Below are 17,938 nucleotides of genomic sequence, written 5' to 3'. Positions count from 1 at the left end.
CATCAGCCCGCTCCCACGAGCTACCAGGTGTGTCAACCTCTTATAAACCCCTGGAGAGTGCCCCGGTCACCAGCCCTAGTCCGGAGAGATCCCATGAGGGAAGTTCTTGGTCGCCGGGCCCGGTCTCCCCATGCGTGGAGACGCCATTAACGCCACTAACACGATCAGAGCTGGAGGAGGCCCTTAAACATCTCCCATCCCAGAGCTTTTTTGACACCATGCTGGAAAGAATGGAGAAAATGCAACGTACGTGTTTAGAGGAGGTGAACCGTACTGTTGAGCAAATGTGCTCTAGGGTCTCAGCCATTGAGCAACAGACATCTTCTCATGGCGACAGATTGGATAGGATGGAGGACCAACTGCGCTCACAACAGGCATTAATCCAAGCTATGACTCTGGACCATGATGATCTGGAGAACCGCAACAGACGCAATAATGTCCGTATTAGGGGACTACCGGAGGATAAGGAAGGTCATAATCTACGCGCAATAGTGGTAGAACTGTTTAACGGTATCCTGGGAGAGCTGCCGAACAATCACATAGAATTGGATCGGGTACACAGAGCGTTGGGCCCGGTGTCAGTAGATCCAGATCGTCCACGGGACATTGTATGTAGGATTCACTACTTTACAGTGAAGGAAAATTTAATGCGTAAAATGCGCACCATGGGCCAAGTGAAATTTAGGGGGGCTGAAATTCATATTTTGCCTGACCTATCAGCTCGTACACTGCATATGAGACGGGTTATGAGACCACTGCTGGATATCATCAGAGAGGCTGAAGCGACATATAAGGCTTGGTGATTGCTATCCATTCGCCACAAGATCTAGCCGCCCTTTTTGTCTTCCTGGAAGTCCCACCGAGAGCCATTCCGGACTGGATTGCGGCATCCTTGAATTATCGTCCTACAAGACGAAGCAGAAACCGCCCTATCGACACTCTTCAACCCAGACCGCAGCGCATCAGACCGGCGAGGCAACAACTGCCATAGAAGGGAATCCAAGATCTGGGACTGTTTTGCCGTACTGTGGAGGCAGGATTACACATGACACGGGACTCCTTGTTCATCCTGGTGCAAATGTTCGGTTTCCTGATTTTGTGCCTAGCGGGTCAGATAATGTATCCTTATAAATGGAGTCATGCTTAAAGGAATAGTTACCTAAAAATGTTTATCTAGTAACTAGATATTTCTCTCAAAACAAATCACGGAGCGGTCTGTACGTGGTTAGGGGGAAAGAGATAGAGTCACTCACGCACCTGGTTAATGTGGGCCTCAGGGTTCATGATACGTCATCTGATGGGATATGCATAGGATTATGCCACATAGTTGAGTTAGGTTTTATTAGTTGGGACTTAATGTGTAGGGAGACGTCGGTTATGGGTAATGGAGTATGTTTCATAAACACCCTCTGCGGGCGAGAGATATTTAAGGATTCCATTGCACAAGGTGAAGGAGACTTATGTGGTCATGAGTGTCATTGCAGGAGCTGGTACCTGGGGTTAGGCTCCTTATGGAGTTTGTGAGCTTATGGGCGGGAGCGAGGTAGTCAAGGCGGAGAAGGGATTTGAGATTCCTACGGAGTAGGGCTATATTTTTATTGTTACAAGTTTTGAAGTTGCTTCACGCCATTGATCTCCCTGGTGAATTACTAATAGAGGTTGGAAGTAGATGTTTGTGTTCGCTGAAAGTGTACTATTTACAGACAATTACACGGGAGGTGGTCTCCACTTCCTTAGATTCCTTACCAACTCTCCCCTATAGGTATTCCCTCCGAGGTGTCTCGCTGGCTGAGTACCCTCGGTTTGTTTAACCTTCCTTAGAGAATTCCCTGATTATCCTTACTTACTTATCTGTTTTTTCCTATTGTTGTTTCTTTTCTTTTCTTCCCTTTTTCTCCTTCCCTCCCTTCGGTTTCTTCCCTCGCAGCACCTGGGAACTATGAACACAGATACGAAATTGCTCTCCTACAATGTCCGAGGCCTGAGGACTCCAGAGAAGCGCTCCATGATTCTTGCTGAACTGTGGAGACTTAAAACTCAGGTGGCGTTTCTTCAAGAAACACATTTCCGGAAAGATAAGGTACCACGGTTCTCCAATAGACGCTTTCCATATTGCTATCATGGTTGCTCAGAGGATGCCAGATCTAGGGGTGTGAGTATTCTCATTGCACAACATGTACCTTGGATCTTCACTGATTCATTGGCAGACCCTCAGGGTAGATTTCTGTTTGTCAAGGGCACTCTATTCTCACAAGCAGTTACACTAGCTAACCTGTACTTACCAAACACGGGACAATCAGCGGCTCTAGCGACATATTTGGAACAGCTCCAGACTTTTGGGGACGGTATGATTATAGTTGGAGGGGATTTTAATGTAGCAATGGAACCTCACCTTGACGTCTCAAGGGGCGCCTCCCATCTTCCTTACTCTCAACTTAGCTCCATTAGGAAAACTATTCATGATCACCAACTAGTGGATGTCTGGAGGACTCTGTACCCGGGAGCTAGAGATTACTCATATTACTCAGCAACTCATAATATGTTTTCCAGAATAGACTATTTTTTCATCAGTCATTTCCATCTGGATAGAGTAGTGGGGGCAGACATTCACACATCACCTTTGTCGGACCATTCGCCAATTGCGCTCTCTCTCTCTTTCGCCCCTCCCTCACAGCCACAGGGTCGATGGAAACTCAATGAGTTTTTACTTCAACATCCTGAGGCTCAATCTGAAATTCATCGTGAGCTGGAGCTCTACTTCGCTACCAATACTGGCTCAGTGGCAAATCCGCTCATATTATGGGAGGCCCATAAATGCTACATAAGAGGATTTTTCATCAAGTGGGGGGCGCGGCTCAAGAGAGAGAGAGTGGCAAAAACAAGTGACCTGTTGACCAAGATTAGCGAAATAGAGGTCAAACATAAACATTGTCAGACCTCAGAAACTAGGGGAGTTTTGCTGTCACTTCGGGAAGAACTTAGAGCTCTTTATGAAGTTAAGGCTAAAGCCACATTAGTTAAGTGTCGGAGAATATTTTATGAATATGGAAATAAACCGGGGAAAATTCTGGCAAATGCCTTGAGAACCCAGAGAGCCTCGGCTTATGTTCCTCATATTACCTTCCAGACAGGGGCAAAGATAACCCCGAGGGAGATAGCCCGATCCTTTCGGGAATTCTACTCCTCACTATACCAATTAACACCTCATTCGCCTCCCACGAAGGTAGCTATACAGGAAAATATATCCTCCTCAGGTTTCCCACGACTACCTGAAGATGCATGTGACAACTTAGATCATCCAATCACTAATGAAGAACTTTCTGAAGCTTTGCAGGACACAAAAAAGGGTAAGGCCCCAGGCCCGGACGGACTGACGGTGGGTTACTATAAAATGTTCCTAGATCAGTTAGCAGATGGCTTTTTGGGGGCTCTTAATGCGATATCATCAGGCAGCTCGGTACCTTCAGATTCACTGAAGGCCACCATAGTGGTTATCCCGAAGGATGGCAAGGATCCCTCCTCATGTGCTAGCTATAGACCGATTTCGTTACTCAATGTAGATCTGAAATTGTTTTCTAAAATATTGGCGAATCGGATAGCCCCATTGATGACTACCGTAATTCACTGAGACCAAACAGGCTTCATCCCATCAAGGGAAGCGAGAGATAATACGACTAAGGCTCTCAACCTTGTCCATTGGGTCAACTCACAGAAGAACCCTGCTGTCATTTTATCCACAGACGCGGAAAAGGCTTTTGATCGAGTCGGGTGGCCTTTTTTATTTGGAACTCTGGAACATCTGGGTGTAGGACCTAACATGCGCTCCTGGGTGGGAGCACTGTACTCGTCGCCTTCGGCTTCTGTGAGAGTAAATGGTACTTATTCTTCCCCGTTTACGATCCATAATGGGACAAGACAGGGATGCCCTCTTTCACCCCTGCTGTTCGCCTTAGCTCTGGAACCTTTTTTATGTAAGATCAGAGGCAACGTCAATGTGAGTGGCTTAAACATGAGAGGTAAAGTTTTCAAGGTGGCGGCTTATGCAGATGATCTGCTATTTTTCGTGACCTCTCCTCACATTTCAATGCCCAATCTCATGAAGGAATTTCGAGAGTATGGCCTAATGTCCAACCTGAAAATCAACTTTCAGAAGTCGGAGGCGATGATGCTACATACTCCACATGATCTAGGGAACTCCCTACGGGCTAGTTTTCCCTTTAGATGGGCGAGAGAATCGATCAAATATCTGGGTATCCAACTGCCGTCCAATATAGATCAGACATTCCAGCTGAACTTTTTACCTCTGTTACAAACATTGAGAAATGATTTGGCTCGATGGACAGGGGGGACGTTCTCATGGTTTGGGAGAGTGAGCATTATTAAGATGAATGTGTTACCCAGATTCCTATACCCGATGCAGGCATTACCAATTAAATTACCTACGTCCTTTTTTTAAACTGTATATCAATACATCACTTCCTTTGTATGGGCTGATAAACCGCCGAGATTACAGAGGAGAATCCTAGTGCTTGCCAAACGTCGTGGAGGGATTGGGCTGCCTGATGTAGAGCAATATTACCAAGCCATACACTTGACTAGGATAGTGGACTGGTGCCGCCATGCTTATCTTAAGGATTGGATAAATGTGGAACAAGGCTTTACGGACCTCCCACTAAAATGCTTGCCATGGATACCCTTGACTCATCTAAAATCCCTGAGAGATCACCCTACTATCTATTCAACACTACAGGTGTTCAGGAGAGTGAGGGGAAGGGAAGGGGTCTCATCGGCTCCTTCGCCGCACGCGCCAGTCCTGGGGACACCAGAGTTTGAACCAGGATTATCGGAAGGGACATTTAAAAACTGGCTTCAACAGGGTCGTTTTAGGATTTGTCACTTTCGTAGACAGGCGACTTGGCTACGGGATAGGGAACTCACTGAATCTGAGGGCATGCTGGTAGCGTCACAGTGGCAGACTTTACAGCTATCTCACTACTTGGCTTATATACCTACACCTGCTGCTTACGATCGCAGACTAACCCAGTTTGAAACAATGTGTTCCCAGACGGGACATGTGAAACGAGCATTGTCTAAAATCTATGGTATACTGATTTCTCCTGTAGAAGATTTGACGCCACCGTTTATCACGAAATGGGAGCGGGATCTCCAGATCTCCCTAACACAAGAACAAAAAGAGAAGGTCATGCTCCTCTCACATAAAGCATCTATTAGTAATGCTTATCAAGAAACGAATTATAAAATATTATCCCGGTGGTACAGAGTCCCACATGCACTTCACAAAATGTTTCCTGAGGTTTCACATCTCTGCTGGAGATGTGGCAAGGAAGAAGGTACGCTACTACATATATTCTGGGGATGTGACAGTCTTCGACCCTTTTGGGCAGAAGTACAAGACATCATATTTGAAATCACGGGACTCACTCTGGGGGACGATCCGGCGTGGATTCTGTTGCATCACCATGACATCTCCATAGGGACGTATAAGAAATCGCTGGTGAGACACTTGTTAAATGCAGCTAAAGCATGTATTCCAGCGAAATGGCAGTCCTCTGAGCCTCCATCGATTAGACAATGGCTGAAGCGGGTACAAGATATTAGGAGAATGGAGGAGTTGCTTCATCACTCTCCTGATCAAGCAGGTAGATTCCGGAAAACATGGTTCTACTGGCTGGAATTTTGTAGCTCAGACAGGTACAAGGAAATCATGGGTGAACAAGTTGGGAATGATGCTGGGAACTCTTAGAAATATTTGGTTCGTAGAGACGTGCTGCGGGGGGGAGAGAGCTGGGAGAGATGACTCCCCTCTTCCCTCATTTCTTTTAATCTTCTTTGTTTTTCCTTTTTTTTCTCTCTTCTTATTGTTCTTTCTCTGTCATCTGACTCTTGACTATCATCTCAGATGGTCATAGGGGGGGGAGGAGGAGGGTATAGGGAAATGTCGCAAAGATATGTTAATTTATGGTACAAGTCTATCTATATTGACAATGGTGGATTTGTGAAGTATTTCAAAATATTGACATTTCTGAAAAATCTAGCAGACTTGTAGAGTTAACTGTGTACATTTAACATTGTGTTCCGATTTTATGGATGTACCCTCGTCTACCCCTTTTTTCCTTCTGTATCCTTACTTTCTTTGTTGAAAATAAAAAATGTGAAATACAAAAAAAAAAACAAAAAACGCCCAGTTGGGCATTAAGAAACTAAATCTAAAATTACTCATAACTTGCTAAAAAATGATCGTTTTTCAAAATAAAAGCCACTGCTGTTATCTACATTCCAGCCCCGATCAGATTATGTAGGAGATAGGGCACTTATAATCTGGTGACAGAGCCTCTTTAAACCAGCTACTTACATGATCCTGCTCACCCATGTCTTCACCCTCCAGTTCTACCCCACTAACTGCATGCTCTGTGAGCAGCAAGCTCCGCTCAAGATTGTCTATCTTCCTCAGTGTTGCATTCTGCTCCTACAGATCTCTAATGCAAGCTTCTAGGTGAACAACATGCTCACATCTGCCACAGAGGTATTCACCCTGGAACTCCGGCTCCAGTCGTACATACATATGGCAAACTGTGCACTGAAGAAAACCTCCAATCTTGCTATCCATTATCCCAGTTACAACAAAACAGCGAACAATTTTCAAAGTAAAAGAAAAGAAGAGTACTTACTGGGGCCTTCACTCCTCTTTAAAACTCCAGTTTTGGGGACTTCCGGCTCCGGCGCTGAGATGTGAGTATGGAGCTGCATGAGCTCCTGAAGCCCTGATCCCCTAACCCATCGCCGCCACACACCCGCAGTATATAACTGCCCCGTCACTCAGCTGAGGGCTTGGTGACGGAACCGGAGGGTTTATGGAGAGATATCTCCTCCGGAGCGGCAGCAGAGAGATCTCCCGCCCGGCCGAACACAGCACACGAGGTGAGGCGCAATCCAAGATGGAGGCGCCGCTGCAGCCATCGCTCTCACAGAGCCGGTCTCAGAGCCCAGAACTACCTAGGGAGGCGATAACGCCATCGGTAGTTACCGACTCACAGCTAGATTACCGGAAGTTGGCAATAGAGGTGGCTACCCAACTGGCCCTTGACATAAGAGACTCCCTAATAGCCACAGTTACAACAACGCTCCAGAAACTCCAAAACGAGGTGATAGCTCATGGCACCCGATTAGATGAATTGGAACAGCGTGTTGGTCTCATACCTGCATTAGTGGCCTGATGCGAGATAACACCAAAATCAGGGATCGTTTAGAAGATCTTGAAAATCGTTCCAGAAGGAGTAATCTGCGGATTGTAGGACTACCTGAGCATATTAGACCACAGCTTCTCCAGGGGATTTGAGAGACGGAGTTGCCAGAAGCGTTGGGCCTGACCAGATCTTGCAGAGTGGAAAGGGCGCATCGAGTTGGCCCACCGGGTCAGACTGCCAATGCCAAAGGAGAGCCGCAAACCAGACCACGCCAGGTGATCATGCGTTACTTGGATTACAATGATAAAGAGGAACTTTTGCGCACTTTCCGGAATCGTAACAAGCCCCCAACATATAAGGGGAGCAAAAATCATCCTGTTTGCAGATTATTCAGCAGAGGTCACAAGGCGCCGGAGAGCATTTGGAGGGATCTGCACCTCCCTCTACACACGCAAAATCAAATTTCAGCTACAATATCCGGCTACCCTGAGGATCACACAGACGGATGGCTCCACCAAGGTATTCCACACTCCTGAAGAGGCGACATTGTATGTGGACAAGATCCCTGGATCTCGGAGCCCTAGAAAGTCGGTAGCGGAGACTACGAGTCAAGGTACTGGAGGGGACGGTCACCTTTCATCAGTTTCTCCACCGAGGGACTGTACTTGGTCTGATATCGCCCGTGCTTCCTCACCCAAGCAACAACGGGCAGAATCGTCCAAGACCCTACATCGACAACGTTCAGACAACCTGCTTGCAACCCTCCCGGACTGATAAGTATATCATACGTGCTAAACGACCGCATTTGATTGTGCCTTACATATATGTGGTTACTGGTTTGGTTGGATGTTACTAGACAAGGTTCCTGCACTATTAGACATAAGCATTTGTTCTTATATTGTCTAGAAAGACCAACTTGTCTTGAAATATGCTGTCTCTGTCTGTAACTAGCAGGGGGCAGGAAGGGGAGGGGGGGATGGGTCACAGATCAGAAAAAAGTGAAGCTTGTATCACTGGGATTGCTGGTGACATTCCTGGATGGGTATTTTGTTTTTATGGGTTATGTCAATTTTCTGGCATTGATTGTTCATGTTGTTATTGTAATGTTGGGAGCAAACTGGAGCAGACACCACCGAGCGGCTACCAAGGTAGTGGGGCTTTCTTGCCTAGACATAGATATTTATGACCAGTCATTATTGAACCTTTTCGGGACACCCAATTTATGCAGCTGACCTCTTGGAATGTAAAGGTGCTCAGATCCCCTAATAAGAGAATGATGGTACTCCGCCATTTAAAAAAACTTCACACAGATATCGCTCTCCTTCAGGAGACTCATTTGGAGGAGAGCGACTTCCACCGCATGAAAAAATTGTGGGTAGGCTCAGTATACGGCTCTTCACCTTGTGGCCGTAAGGCGGGGGTACTTATTTTGATCAATAAAAACCTGGTACATGAGGTAATTCATACTGATTCAGATAAGGACGGACGTCTTCTCCACATTGCTCTAAGCACACCTTGCGGGGTCTTAAGCCTCTACAATGTGTATGGACCTAACAGTGATAATGTCTCATTTTTCCACGGTCTGAAAAGGGCCCTTTTGTCAGATACCGTCCAGCACAAAATAGTGGGAGGTGATTTTAATTCAGTTCTTGACCACAGGGAGGATAGGCGCTCACACAATCCACACAACCCTGAATCCATTCCTACAAGGGCCCCCAGAAAACATGACCGAGTGCTAGGACCTTTGCTGGAAAGCACACACTTAATAGATCCTTGGAGAAGAGGTAACCCTGATGCCCGATAATGTATGCATTACTCCCACGCTCAACAGTCCTGGTCCAGGATAGACTACTTTTTAATGTCCCCAGCGTTACAACCGAGGTTAGGGTCCACTGAGATAGGGGATCTAGTGATCTCAGATCATGCTCCGGTACGGGTAGCTTTTCAGGAAATCTATCCCAGAGGGTCAGATTTTATATGGCGATTCCCGGTCCATTTAGCGTCTGACGACACCTTCGTGAGACTGTTGCGGGGATGGTGGTTAGAATACACCTCAACGAACTCAGGACACAGAGATGACCCCTCACTTTTCTGGGATACGGCCATGGCAGTGCTGAGGGGGAGGATACTGGCAAACACGGTAAGTAAAAAACGGGAAATAACGCAAAAATTTAATGCCTCTAGTGCTACACTGCAGACAGCTTATTCAGCATACTTGGCAAATTCTACATTAGAGGCTAGACAGGCCTAGATTCAGGCTAAACAATCCTTTGACGAGTGGGCCGCTCAGAAATAAATATTGCATAACCGTGATTTTGAAGCTACTTTACATAGGTATGGTAATAAGGCGGGCAAGTTATTGGCCACTGTGGCTCGAGGAAAACGTCCAATGCAACACATAGCGAAATTGCGGGATCATAATGGGTGAGAAACATGCGATCCTTCTCATATCAACGCTGTTCTGGCCAAATTTTATGAGGAGCTATACACCGATGCATCTTCCCCCGCCGTTGACAGACACACTGTTGGACAAGGTCACCTTACCGGTTATCTCCGCGGAACAGTTACAGCTCCTAAACGCCAGGGTTACTAGGGAGGAGGTAGATGGGGCAATTAGGGATTTAAAAAATGGTAAGGCGCTTGGCCCAGATGGTTTGACTGGCAAATTTTTTAAAGCAATGTGGGAACAGGTTACTGAGACTTTGGTCTCTTTGTTTAACAATGCTTTGAGAGAGGAGGGATTACCACCATCAGCAGACACGTGTTATTTGAAATTATTGCTAAAACCCGGAAAGGACCCCCTATTGCCAGGGTCATATAGGACCATTTCGCTTATTAATGTAGACGCCAAGCTCCTTTCTAAAATTATCGCTGATAGGTTATCGAATATAATGCCACACCTCATAGCCCCAGAACAAGTAGGCTTTATTAAAGGTAGGTCGGCGGTCACTAACATTAGGATGGTTCTTGCAGTGTTAGACAGGGTACAGCATAGTCCATTTCCTAAGGAACATTCGGCGTTACCTTTACTAGATGCAGAGAAAGCTTTTGACAATGTCCGATGGAAATGGTTGGATGCTGTCCTGGATAGGAAATAACTGGGGCTTTCAGGATTTTATTACACCACATTTACAAGGACCCTAAGGCTAGAATTTCCACACCGGGCTTTCTATCTCAACCATTCCGTCTGTGCAAAGGCACTAGGCAGGGATGTCCGCTGTCGCCTCTATTGTTCAATCTGGCTTTGGAGCCTCTGGCGCGCTATTTGGCGTCATCCAATTTGTATACGGGTATAATGGTAGGGAAAATGGAGGTCAAGGAAACTTTATTTGCAGATGACATACTTTTATTTCTCTCAAACCCCCTTAAGGATTATCCGCGTATTTTTCAGGCATTGAATGACTTTGGGAACTATTCAGGTTACAAAGTTAACACGTTAAAATGTCAGTTATTGGACACAGGATTCCGCATTTAGGCAGTCCCTAGCCACCCTGGATGTTGAGAATGCAAAATCAAATATAACTTATCTGGGTATTAAGGTGGGTCGGGCACCTAACTCCCTATATGTTTTAAACTATCCTCCTCTGATTCATGATATCCAAGCGGATCTTTTGAGATGGCACAGCTTACCTCTATCATTCATGGGAAGGTGTTGCTTGGTCAAAATGTCGGGGTTTGCGAAACTACTCTATCCACTCCAGACTATCCCTCTTCTGGTTAAACACTCGGATATTAATATACTCAATTCATCCTTTACCAAATTTATTTGGGAGGGAAAGAAACTGAGAATAGCGCTCACGAAACTCATGATGCTGAAGGCTGAGGGATGGGTTAATTTTCCCAACATCCGGGGGTATAACCTGGCGTGTTTGAGCAGACACCTGCTAGATTGGAAACATGACACAGGGTTTCACTCTAAGGGTATGTGCACACACACTAATTACGTCCGTAATGGACGGACGTATTTCGGCCGCAAGTCCCGGACCGAACACAGTGCAGGGAGCCGGGCTCCTAGCATCATAGTTATGTACGATGCTAGGAGTCCCTGCCTCTCTGCAGGACAACTGTCCCGTACTGTAATCATGTTTTCAGTACGGGACAGCAGTTCCACGGAGTAGCAGGGACTCCTAGCATCGTACATAAGTATGATGCTAGGAGCCCGGCTCCCTGCACTGTGTTAGGTCCGGTACTTGCGGCGGAAATACGTCCGTCAATTACGGACGTAATTAGTGTGTGTGCACATACCCTTACACTAGATTGGAGAGACATCTAGCAGAACCTTGGGATCTCATGGCTCTGGTGCACACAACATTTGCTTTCCTCCCGAGGACCGTCAAGAAGTCATCTCTGTTACGAGATACCATCATTGCCTGGAAAATATTGTGCAAACATTAAGATCTTCCAAACCGTATCTCAAAACATATGCCCTTATGGCAGCACCCGGAGTTTGAAGCGGGAAGATCTAACAAACTATTGTCAAACTGGAGGGAGAAAGGGATAGCAACTTTGGGGGATATGTTTCATGCACAGGATAAGAGGTGGTTGACCCTGCAGGAGCTCCAGACTAAATACAACTTTGTACGGCATCAGCATTTACAATATTTGCAAATAGTAACTCACTGCAAAAATAAACTTGCGGATATAGCGGATGAGGTCCCTTCTAACTTGTTTGACTCATGGTTCTCGGACAATCACAGATGCTCCATTTCCCAAATATATAGTACTCTCAGACCATTACTACTGAAGATGTCCCCTGAACAGGCCTTTGGGAGATGGGAAAAACTGTTTAGCTTGCCAGGTATTGAAAAGCATATTGAAATGGGGTTGGTGGACTTCAGGGCACATATTCATAACGAGAATTGGAGGGAAACCTAATTGAAGATTATACATGAAGCAATATATGCATTCACTCTGGCCCCTTCCGTCTCACAACCAGATAGAAAAACATCCTGCCCTAGGTGTAATACCCCAAAGACGGACATGTATCATGGCCTTTGGGCATGCGCACATATTCAGCCATTCTGGAGGGAGATAACATCCTTATTGCAGCAGGTGGGCAGGTTCAATGGGATTGTGGGGCCAATGGAGGTCTTATTTCATGTACGACATGATGGAGAATTGGAAGAGGCGGAAGTGACACATCTTTCCCCCATGGCTCATGTCACACTGATAGTGGCGAAGAGATGCGTACTCCAGAACTGGCTGGTAGCAGATGTACCAACCCAGAATATGGTTGTCCAGGGGTTGCGGAAACTGTTCTATCTAGATCGCATTAGCATACTACAAAATAAGGACACGCGGGGTAAGAAATTCTTTGAGAAACTGAAGCTCTTTCTCACAAATCATTTCACTAGTGCAGAACGAAGGGACATCATAGGCCCATTCACAGGATCGCCTTGGTACTTGATTGAGGACCTCAAGGGCACTTTAGGGGCACTGAAGGTATCAAGCAAATAATGCTTATATCTCCTATTTTATTTTTATAATTTTTTTTCCCATGTCATTAACTAGTTGCTTGGGCAGGGGAACTGTTCCACGAAGCTCCAGTTTTCGTTGGTTAGATAGTTAAATGATTTTATGTAATCCTGTTTACAGGGATACCCAACAATTGCGATAACAGGATATATAGGCCGGCGGAGATGGCGGCTGGATAGTTGTCTCCCTGACCTACCATCCATGATTGAGCCTACTTTGTTAGGATGTATTTATTATCACCTGCAATTGGTATTCTTGTCTCCTTTTTTTTGTATTTTTGTATTATTGTATTAATGCACTGTATTATTGTATGATCATATGATCTTGGCTGTATTTTCGAAAAAATCCAATAAAAATATGTTATAAAAAAAAATAAAAATCCAGTTTTATAACTTCACTTATATCACAAGCCACTTAAACCACCAAGCTCAGGCAGAGCCAGACCAAGCTCAGGCAAGTTGGCAAAGATATCTAAAGAAAAACAAATAGATAATAACATTAAAATGAATACCAAATTTTATTATAAATATATTAATGCCAGAAAGATCTGATAATATTGGCCCTCCTAAAGATGAGCATTGGAATATAATTGTGGAGGACAAAGAGAGGGATCAGATATTGACTACCGGGATATAAATGAATGGTCTGTCTTCCCCAAATGAATGACACCAGAGACTTAGTATGGGTATAAAAGTGGGGATAGGCTACAGCTTTATTAAAGCATGGAGGAAAAAACCTTGACCGCAGCTAACACCGGAAGATCTTGATCTTGTTGAGTATACCGTCACCTCGCTTGCCCCGCCACCGTTGCCGCGGTGGGCACGTCTTAGTTGGTACGGCAGGTGACTGTTCTCCCATAGTCCCTAGCCTTAACGGACAAGGCCCCTCCACACCGCCAGCTGTCACTAAAAACAAGGAAATAAAGGGAAAGGATGAGTAATATAAAAGTTACACATATAACAGTCAATGGCACACCTGCCAACACGTCCAGATAGTTAAAACAACATAACCGACTTTAAACAGAAGAACAGTGCAATATCAATTTCCAAAGAAAAACAAGCGAGGAAATAACCAAATGTTAGGGTGGGCGGGCAGGAGGGTTCTTTCCAAGGGGCAGAGGGGAGTCAAAGAGGAAGTGATTCCCCTGGATAACAAACTTTATATGGTAGGGAGGGGCCACCCATCCCTGATAAAACCCACCCTACCTAGGAACCCAGACTGCTGGGTAAATCCCTTAAGGAAACATACCCGATAGTCACCAGCCCCCAAGTTTAAACAGGATGGTGGCTGTGAGACAACCGGGATATAAATGAATGGTCTGTCTTCCCCAAATGATGGACACCAGAGACTTAGTGTGGGTATAAAAGTGGGGGGTAGGCCACAGCTTTATTAAAGCATGGAGGAAAAAACCTTGTCCGCAGCTAATACCGGAAGATCTTGATCTGGTTGAATATACCGTCACCTCGCGTGCCCCCCCACCGCTGCCGCGGTGGGCACGTCTTAGTTGGTACGGCAGGTGACTGTTCTCCCATAGTCCCTTGCCTGAACGGACAAGGCCCCTCCACACCGCCACAGGAGTGAGGTGTATCCCTATACCGAGCTCCTACTCCCACCAGCCAAAAGAAAAAGCGCCCTATCAATTGCATCCTGCAGACCTGACAAGAAAATGTCCAGCCCTATGTCATTCTAATGAACACCATCTTGCAGCATCAAACCCTTGTTATCCCCTTCCAATAGGCGATGACGTATGATCACCCCTCCTCTGGACCTAACATGTCGAGACACTCGCATGTTGACCATACGTCTCGCCTTTCAATGGCCGAATGGTTGCGAGCATCATTCCACAGAACCCTAGGTACTATCTCTGACCACACTATGAACAACTTCGGAGAAAATGTGGCAAAACGGTCAAAATCAGCCCTTATGACAGAAATGAGTTCCACCACCTTAACAACATAGGTCATTCCCTCCAGCATGCACGACCACGACTGCCGGTCCGTGCGTAACTTTGCTCTAGGCGACCACTTCAGAGAGAACCTGGAGCCATTTAAGACCCCTAAAACATTTCCAAGCTACATCCGCTTGATGGAAGCCGAGACTGGTACCCCCGGGCCGATAAGAAGCTCGCTGTGCAGCCCAATAAATGTAGGATTGGCCCAACAGCCACACCAAAGGCCTCTTGAAACATATAAAGAAAGAAAAACTGAAATAATTAACAAACCAACAAATGCGGGTGAACATAACGGCGGAAAACGTCCGACTTCCAACGCCCCAATCTTTTAACATCTGCCTCAGACATGCCCCCAGCCTCTGGGGGGTGCTATCTCCGTGGACCAAGAAATACAAAGTATGGAAGCACGGCCCGTAAAAAGCAAAAGATAGGACATGTTCTATCATTTGCGGTACACTCTACGGCCCGGACACCTTCCCGTAAATAAACGGGAAGGTGTCCGCGGACAATAGAAGTGAATGGGTCCGTAATTACGGAAGTTTTTTTACGGTCGTGTGCATGGGGCCTTAGGGCTTGTTTTCTGTATTTTTTGCATTTTAAAATAACGCCGCTTACCATGCAGTATAAAAAACATAATACATTTACTATCTGGATCAGTACAATTACGGCGATACAAAATTAATACAGGTTTTTTTGAAGGGGTGTAATGGGATGATAGAAGGAGCCCCATATAGATAGATAGATAGATAGATAGATAGATAGATAGATAGATAGATAGATAGATAGATAGATAGATAGTATATAGCAGTATCAGGCTGGATTCACACGAACGTGGCGTTTTTGCGGACGCAAAAACGCGGCGTTTTGCGCGCGCAAAAATCACTTGCCAGCTCCGTGTGTCATCCGTGTATGATGCGCGGCTGCGTGATTTTCGCGCAGCCGGCATCATAGAGATGAGGCTTGTCGACGCCCGTCACTGTCCAAGGTGCTGAAAGAGCTAAATCTTTCATCACCCTCGACAGTGAATGCCGAACACAACAGCGAAAAACCTGTAAAAAAAAAAGATAAAGTTCCTACTTACCGAGAACTTCCCGGCCGTTGCCTTGGTGACGCGTCCTTGGTGACGCGCCTCTCTTGATATCGGGCCCCACCTCCCTGGTTGACGCGGCAGTCCAAGTGACCGCTGCAGCCTGTGATTGGCTGCAGCCTGTGCTTGGCCTGTGATTGGCTGGAGCTGTCACTTGAACTGAAGTGTCATCCCGGGAGGTCGGACTGCAGGAAGGAGACAGGAGTAATCGGTAAGTTAGAACTTCGTTTTTTCTTACAGGTTCATGTATTTTGGGATCGCAAGTCACTGTCCATGGTGCTGAAACAATTTAACTCTTTCATCACCATGCACAGTGAATGTCTCCCGATTTCGCGGACCGGAAATTTTTTTGCCGGGTTCGGCCAAAACGAGTTTGGCCGAACCCGGTGAAGTTAGCTTCGGTTGTCCGGGTTCGCTCCTCGCAAAGACACTCCGTTTGGATGCTTAGAAACAGAAAAGCACGTGGTGCTTTTCTGTTTCCATTCATCCTTTTGACAGCTCTTGCGCGAATCACGCAGTTCGCACGGAAGTGCTTCCGTGCGGCATGCGTGGTTATCACGCACCCATTGACTTCAATGGGTGCGTGATGCGTGCAAAACGCCCAAAGAACGGACATGTCGTGACTTTTTTTCAGCGGACTCACGCTGAGCAAAAACCACGGACATGTCTGCACGGCCCCATAGACACATATAGGTCCGTGCAACGCGCGTGCAAATCACGCGCGTTGCACGGACGTTTTTCACGTACGTCTGAATAAAGCCTCACTGTATAAGTGTGTACTGTATATAGCCGTATTATATGTGTGTATAGTATATAGCGATATATGGTTGAATAGTATGTAGCCATATGTGTCTATAGTATAAAGCAGTATTATATATGGGTACAGTATGTAGTGATATTATATGTGTGTATAGTATATAGCAGTGTATATGTGTACAGTATATAGCAGAATATGTGTATACAGTTTATATCCATATTATTAGTGTGCAGTATATTGCCATATACATGTGCATGGTGTGTAACGATATGTCTGTATAGTATATAGCAGTATTATATGTGTGTACGGAATATATCAGTTTATACTTGTGTAGTGTACATAGCGATATTATGTGTGTACAGTATGTAGAGATATTATATGTGAGTGCAGTATATACCAATATATGTGTGCACAGTATATAGCCATATTAATTATGGGTATAGTATATAGCGATATTTGTGTTAGTATATAGTGATATGTGTGAATAGTATATAGCAATATTATGTGTGTACAGTATGTAGTGATATTATATGTGACTATAGTAGATAGTAATATTATGTGTACGGTATATATTGATATTATATGTGTGTATAGTATATAGTGCTATGATATAATATCGAAGTACAGTATATAGCAGTATAATATGTGAGTACAGCATATAGCGATATTATATGTGTGCACATTGATAGCAGTAGTATATGTGTGCACAATATATAGCATTATTATAAGTGAGTTCAGTATATAGCGGCATTATATGTGTATACAGCATAAAGTTGTGTTTATTGTGCACAGTATACAGTACAGATCTTTAAGCAGTGTATTTGTAAATCAATTTGAACTAAAGTGGTCTGATATTGTTTGATAGATAAACACTTTCCTACCTGGGTATATTTTTTATTTTCCTGTGGCGGTAGTATTGAAGGGGCACCAAAATAATTCGGCACGGGGCGCCCCTATGCCTAAGGCTGGCACTGACTAGGCCTAATGGTTTTCTCACCTTTGTGCAGGTGGAGCTGCATCACTATAAGTAAAGAAAGATTTTATTCACCTTAATCTTTCCATCTTTTGAGCGTTTTTGTTAAAAAGGGTTAATTAATCTGCATACATTTCTAAGGTCCGATCAAATTTAAATAGTCACCCCGTCTGGATAACCTCTGTCATAGCGGGGAAGCTCCCCACCAAGGACCTGATTAGAATGGGCACCATGTAATACTAATGTATGGCCGCCCACATCTAGACCTTTGTCAATCAGATGATTGCTGGAGAGGCTGCATGCTGGAAGGGGGTTATCCGGTTGGAACAAATCCTATAAGTTTGTTAATGCCAAGTGTGAGGGGGTGACGGTAGAGGCCCCCAGGTGGTGGATGCCTTGGGTTTATCTACTGTATAGGTATAAATAACTGGACTAGAAGGAGAAGAGATGATGTAGAATGACAAATGTGTAATAATATATAGTGTTATAT

Source organism: Rhinoderma darwinii, chromosome 6, assembly GCF_050947455.1.
Source record: "Rhinoderma darwinii isolate aRhiDar2 chromosome 6, aRhiDar2.hap1, whole genome shotgun sequence".
Classification (NCBI taxonomy): domain Eukaryota; kingdom Metazoa; phylum Chordata; class Amphibia; order Anura; family Rhinodermatidae; genus Rhinoderma; species Rhinoderma darwinii.
The sequence above is the reverse complement of the archived record's forward strand: the minus strand, read 5'-3'. Positions refer to the sequence as shown.